The sequence below is a fragment of the Morone saxatilis genome, unplaced genomic scaffold, assembly GCF_004916995.1.
Source record: "Morone saxatilis isolate NCDOM2014 unplaced genomic scaffold, NCSU_SB_2.0 Contig11, whole genome shotgun sequence".
Classification (NCBI taxonomy): Eukaryota; Metazoa; Chordata; class Actinopteri; family Moronidae; genus Morone; species Morone saxatilis.
The window spans coordinates 29,458,371-29,465,590 of NW_023339663.1; positions in this window are offsets into that span (position 1 = coordinate 29,458,371).

The following is a 7,220-nucleotide window of genomic DNA, read 5'->3' on the forward strand; positions in this document are numbered from 1 at the left end:
TCCGATTAGTGGACGACCCGCTCTACCTCTGAGCCACAGCTGCCCCTTAAGCAAGCAGTAACCTCCACCAATGTGGAGGTAACAAAACCTGCAGTTCATCTAACGGCCACTAGAGGCTGGCTCGAGCAGTCTCCATAAGGCCCCATATTAAAATGGCCAACTTTACAACATGTTTACAGCCTGGTACAAAAAGCACTTTTGGTCTTTATAGCTAATTTCCCCGTTCACAGCCGACTGTTCTCAGTAACCAGGCTTCATTCAGTCCGCCTCTGCTCCACCCACGCTCCACCTCTTTGCCCATTTATGGATTAGCCGGGAGTCGGCAGAGTCAGGACTGCCAAGATGGCGACAGCCAGAGCCGACCCCACTGAGCTTCACAACGGCTCTTCACACACCTATGGCTGATGTCACTAGCCTTCATCCATTTTTAATCACACACTCTCAATTTAAAGACTAGCCCAGATAGTCTCTGCAAGCACACTGTCTGTCCCTTAATCTCTGTTCTCAAGTTGTTTTTTTCAGACTTTTTAATATGATTATTAATACACTGCTGTTAGTTTGACCTAAATATTAATTTACTAACTAAACAGGAAATATTTTATTAAATCATTCAACGTCTCAGTCTTATTAATGGTGTCAATGTAGAGCTGACACTGAGTTCCCCTGCAGTATCTTCACATTTAATATAACTGTAAAAAGACCAAGTAACACCCTAGTAATTAATCATTACTTATCTGTGGAGGAATTTAGGCCCACACCACTTCTTGCTCAACTGTGACTGAGGAGAACATTATTGCCAAACATTTGCCAGCTCTATGCGAGAGAATGTGTGTACTGCACCTCCACACAGTTTAGGCCTGTAGAGCAGACAGTGAGTGTGAGCAGCACATCATCACACCCTGCTGTAGGTGCCATCACAGTCTCACAGGAACAGTCCCTTTACTTACAAGCATGATTATTATATGTTCACACTGGGTCATACATTTGACCTACGTGTATGGGTGCATACACAGAGGCTGCTTTACTGTTTAGGGAATGTTATTGGTGCCAATTTAAGAGCAAGACTGGTTTAGCCAAAGTTGAACATTTTAACATCCATTCATGAATAGTTGTATCAGTGTGCTTTGTGCATATAAATTCAAAATGAGTGAGAGGGAGCACAGAACAAAGTGGAACACACAGCACTATGAGTCAGAGGTTGCAATACACTTATTGTGCGTCATTTTGACAGGCAGAGGCAGACTAACTTCATCATAACATATTATTGCCTGTCATTTTAATTACATTTTTTGAAATGATAATTAATTAATAATTAATATACCCTATTTATTAGCATTTCATTTTCAAAAACAACTCAATAGCATTTGATATACAGAGCTTACAGATGATGCATTTATAAGGGCATAGAGAGAAAAGCCACTGTGCGGTCCCCTTTCATGTCAACACCACACAAGGCTGATGAATGATTTTTAGCTCCTTGCTGCCACTTGCTTCCTCCGTAACATTAGCTGTATTCATCAACCACATCTAACACACTTTTTGAAGAAACTTTGGACACTCTGCTGCCGTGACATTTTGCGATAGCTAGGCTATGAAGCGATGTGATGGCTAAAGCTAGCTAGACAATGAGATCATGCATGTGAGATCAAAGACAAGACTACTCGACAGTAGCTCATTAAAATGCACACCCCAACTGGACAGGGGGGTCTACTACAGGTGGCAGTGACCGTGGTAACGTTACAGTACATCACCGTCCTGACAATCTGTCAAAATGACAGATAGCCGGGGCGCCCTGGTAGCTCATCTGGTTGAGTCCTTCCTGCAGTGACCCAGGTTCGATTTCAACCTGCAGCCCCTTGCTGCATGTCATCCCCCCTCTCTCTCACCTGACCTTACTGTCATTCTCCAGCTGCTCTTTCATAATAAAGGCAATACAAAGCCCCAAAAATCTACAAAAAAAAGACAGCCTTCAGATTTTTCCATCATGTTAAAATAATTCAGTCAGCGACAGAAAATATTTGGTTAACGCAACCCCTGCTATGAGTCAGCTGAAGGCTTTATGCATTGAATCTTAATATATGCGTGCATGACTGCATCTCAGCTCAGACAGGATGTCACTTACTCACAGTACAGTAAGACCAGTAGGATCAATAAACCAGTAATGGACCAATCACCTCCTCTGGTAACTCCTGCAGTGACTGTAGAGCACCAGTCGACAATGATGCACATACATGTTCACACACACGCAGTAGGATTTATGCGTGTTGAAGATGTACACCTCCGTCTACCTGTTGCAGCCTCTTGCACACCATCGCTGACTCTGCCAAACAGCAGGTGGAGAGGAGGAGCTGCTCCTCTCCACCTGCTGCTGCCCACTCTCCATTAACCTTACTGTGTAACCTATATGTAGTGATGCCCTGACGTGAGCGTAGAAGGACTCTGTGTATACATGAAAAAAAAAAGAAAAAAAAACTCATCGCAGACAGTTGCTAAGCTAAGGCTTAAAGTGCACTTCATGAAGCTAACTGCTAATCTCACCAGCCTGCTTTAAAAGGGAAAAACCGCCATACCGTCCAAGCAAAACGCAGTATTTACTAGTGTATTCGGTGTTCTTCAGCTCTGGCTACTTGACTTTATTACTTTATAATCTTTTCAACTATTAAGAGACTGAATAATACTTTCTAGCGGGGGAGCTTTTACATGATAGATTGTATAATGTCTCTGACAGACGAAGGGGAGAACCTCGTACAGACAGTCCTTTTGCTAAAGATCTCAAATCGATGTTTTTTTGTAAATAATGTGATTTTTATGTCGACTTGTGTTACTTTCACACAGTACATGTTTTTTGTGTAGGTTTTAATGATATTGTGTGCAATGTGAGTACATATTTAACTATTGGTATTTAGTTAGTCTGTTAATTGTACATTGAGTTCTAGACCTGTATAAAATTGTGTAAATGTGACCCATTATTTTTGTGTAACAAATTGTGCTTGTGACAATAAATTCTTATTGGTTACGTGGCTTCCATTCAAAGTTTTAGTCCTCCATTTGTCTCAAATTCATAACTGTACAGAAAGAGAGTGAGGTTAAGCGGGCTTCAACTGACTGTGTGGGTGTTGTATTTCACTCACTGTACATTACGCACCACTCTTATAACTTCTTTTTTCCCCAGTGTTCTCCAGTTGTGCATTTGACCACTTAGTTTTTGTACCAGACACAAATCCATCTATTGACAACATTTACAGACAACTGCAGACTTGATGGATTGTTGTACAAAACGCTTTATTAATGATTGGTGAACACGTATTACTGCAGATTGATTTCTAATTTCTGATTATTTCATTAGAAAGGGAATAATATAAACATGGGTTGCTTTAAGCATTTGAACAAATGATTGATGCTGTCAATTTTCTACTGAGGGCAGTATCAAACAGAGCCAGCTGTTATACCAGAGCATAAGCATGTCCTTCCTCATTGATAGGTAGTTAGATGGATGTGAGGAAGACACTGAGTTGCTGTCAGGGGGAAATATTCAAGGACGTGTCTATCCAAAATGAAAAAACTGAGCTATAATTTAGAAAGAATGCCAAGACAGTGTGACGACATATTCCTGTTTGTTTTGTTGAGGAAGTTTCCATCAGTCTTACTGGACTGAACTCATCCTCATAACTGTATTTGGTTGCAGCCAGAGTGTCAGACCCTGAACAGTTCTGTCAGCAGGTTACATGTGTTTGTGTTGCCAAAGCACTCAGCGGCCTTATTACATGTAAACATATGAACATAAGTAACATCAAGTTTTAACACGCATGCATGGTCTCCATGGTTAAAGGCCCACAATGAACGTGTGTGTGTGTGATGTCGTGTGTGTGGTGCTGGCTGCTGCTCAATGAATGCTGGGACAAACTCCCTCTAATCAATACTGAGTGATCACAAGTAGCAGAGGACCCTTGGCAACCCAAGTATCACACCAAAGTGTGTGGCAGTACACACGCCGGTCCATTACACTTTCAAAATAAAGCTTGCTGAAGTTGCAGTTTTGTTAGGTTTAGGGAAGCAAACTACTTGGTTGGATTTGGGAAAGAATCATACCTGACAAACCAGCGTTGAGTATTCAGGGTTCCCACACGTACTGGAAATATTCGAAATTTAGGGACACCCCTGGAAAGGTCCTGGAAAATGATTTTTTAAAAAGAGGGGAACCCTGGTTTTGGTTTTACAAGACATGGTCTCCATGGTTAAAGTCCTGTGTTTGTTTGACCTATCCATTCACTTGACCTCCTCTAAATGTTGACTCTGGTCCTCTTTATACTGATGGTACTGCTCCTTCATATGCATCTGTACTTTTTATGTCTGGACGTTGACACTGACACATTATCCTCTAGTGTCCATTACATTATTATTGCTAGTCCATTACATGCTTTGTCGTGAGACTGGGCTGCTCTTAGAAATGACAAAAAACATCTTTAGGAAAAATGTATTTGACGTGTGTTTTGACTTTTTAGTTTGGCCATCTGCTAACATGGAGGCAGCAGGCTTTCTGACCTAGACTGCAGTCAGCCACCAGAAGGCGATCAAGATGTCCATGTCCTCCATCTTTTATACGTCGATGGTTCCATCCATCATCATCGGTGGTCGCCAGCTCTCCTACAGTTACACTCCCTATAAATAGGCAGTGAAGTTCGGGCTGTATCTGTTGCACTGAGAGGTTTTTCTAGCACCACACATTTTTTTTTAGCATAGTGGTTATGTTTACCACAGGTGCGACATGTAACTCCATATACTGGAAAATGACGTGGCTGATGCACTTTTCCACACACAATGGAGCCTGTGGTGTGTGTGCTCTCAGTCAGTTCACTGACCTTTATGGCTGGGTTTGGGACCATGTGTCCTTTTCTGCTGAATGGCATGTATTGTCCTGTTTTGCTGGAGTTTGTCACCATCCATGGCCAGTATCTAAGACTTGGCTATTTCAGCTGCCGTGCATATGTCCATGGTTTCATCCAAGGTGAGGTTGGCTCTCTCAGCAGCCGCTCCTTAAGGTGTTGATCAGTAATTCTGAACACAGTTTTGTCCCTTATCATGTGACTTTGTGATCCCCCAAACTCATGATCTTTGCTTTTGTGTGCCCAGAACTATTAAATATAATGTTTTTCCTCACGTTGCCAGACAAGAGTAATGGCGATGGCAACTTAAACTACTTCCAGTTTTTTGGGAGTTTTTTTGCCAATACTCCAATGTTAGATTCAGTCTTGCATTAACCTTGCATGTCCAGCTAACACCTTCTACCCTCTCTGGGAGCTAGCGTTAGCCGTGTTAGCATGCAAACTTGTCGATTATCTTTTGTAACTCACAGCAAAGTACTGAGACCGAGCCCTCTTCTGACACCATATAAAAGCTTTCCTCATGACAGGAACCATCAGGAACCATCATGGGAGATAGAAAACATGGGCAGGAGGCTGACTGGACATTTTTGAGCTAACTTCATTGCTGGCATGTCGTGTACATGAGTGATACTGTTTTTGTTGTGACAACATGGCGGACTCTATAGAGGACGACCTGTAGATAAAAAAAGCTCATTCTAAGGTAACGAAAACACAATGATTCTTATCAGGTTGATTATACACTAATGAATAACATACTATTAATATTTCATTTTCCATTTCTGAAATAGATTCTCTAAATGTTAATGCACTAGATTTAATGTCACTTAGTGTCTTGCTGTGGTCAGAATGTCGGGTTCTGGGGTGAGGCAAGTATCTTGGATTCTTCGATGTAGTGTTGGTTAGTTGTGTGTTGCTTCATTTTTGTAGTGTTTGTTTGATTTGTGTGCAGGGCTTTGTTTGTGTTCGTCTTGACTTTTGTAGTTTACTGTCAAAACCGATCAATCTAGCAGCATGCAACAGCTGATAGCTGTGCAACACCACGCTCATCATCAAACACAGCGACATCTGAGAGTGTGCCTGGGAGTATACAGTATATCACTAAATGATCCGAAAAAAGGAAACACATTCCATCCTCATTCTCATTTTATTCTTCTTGTAAACACACCTTTATAAATTTGACCTACGTAAAGGAAACATAAGAGTGGCAGAAATATATACCATAGCAGACACACCGAAAAAGACGGGCAACAAAAACAGTGGCTGAAGCTGGAGCGCTTGCAGAGTTTTCCTCTACAGTGAACTGCCCAAGCATCCTAAGATTTTACATCGGGCAAGGCGGCAAAAAGCTGAACAGCAATGACACCATCAAGGAGTGACAGGGCTATTTTAGTCAATTGCGTCTCTTGTAAATTCATCCCTGCTTTGTTTACATTTCTTACTTTCCACGTGTAAGTGATTACATACAAGAACGCGTACAGCTGGAAACAGCACTATTTAAGACACTAAGGGACATCCTGATGATTTACTTGTCATTTCTTTTCAGAGCATTGATTTATTGTGTGCTGTCGGGACAACTGCTTCTTCTATGGATTAGTATTTTACATACAAATTTCTTGTGTGTTTTCTTTTTGCTTGTTTTGTGAATAGAATCTTCAACCAACCAAACAGCATCGCTACTGAAATACATTACTAAGCCTTAGCTTCGAAAGGTCTGCGCTAGTCTAAGGGTATGTTGTCTCTCTGGTGTCTCTGTTGAACTTCTTTAGGGCTGAACTAGCTGACGACATCCCAACAGTAACTATATCCGATCTATTTTGGCCAACAAACACGCAACCGGACTTTGGTTTATTAGCTGTGCCGTAGGAGCAACCAGCTTGGCCGTGATACGAAGCGGAGAACACACCACAGGGCCGAACTGTGGACTCATCTGTACTCACACCCAACGCCTCATCCCTTAATCATTCACTTCTTCGGGATCCTCTCACAGCTTTTTCTCAACCTCATCTTTTTCATCGCATCCAACCACCTGCTGTTAATATTATCATGGGGTCACTGGCCCAGGTGAAGAGTTATCTAAACAATCGTTGCGGATGGGTAAGCTAAGGCAACAGCGAGTCAAACAACTGAATGATGCAAGGTACATTCATGCGTTCATTTTCTCCGCTGTCCTTTCTCATCCATGTGTCATCACTATCATCCATAGTCGTCTAACCTCCAACCTAGCAAATCGTCCTCTTTCACATAAACACCATCTGCTTCCACCCACTTTTAGGTCTCTTTTTTGTTTGTTTTCTCCTTCTGCAATGCTACACGTGTGTAAACCTGCAGAAAATCAGG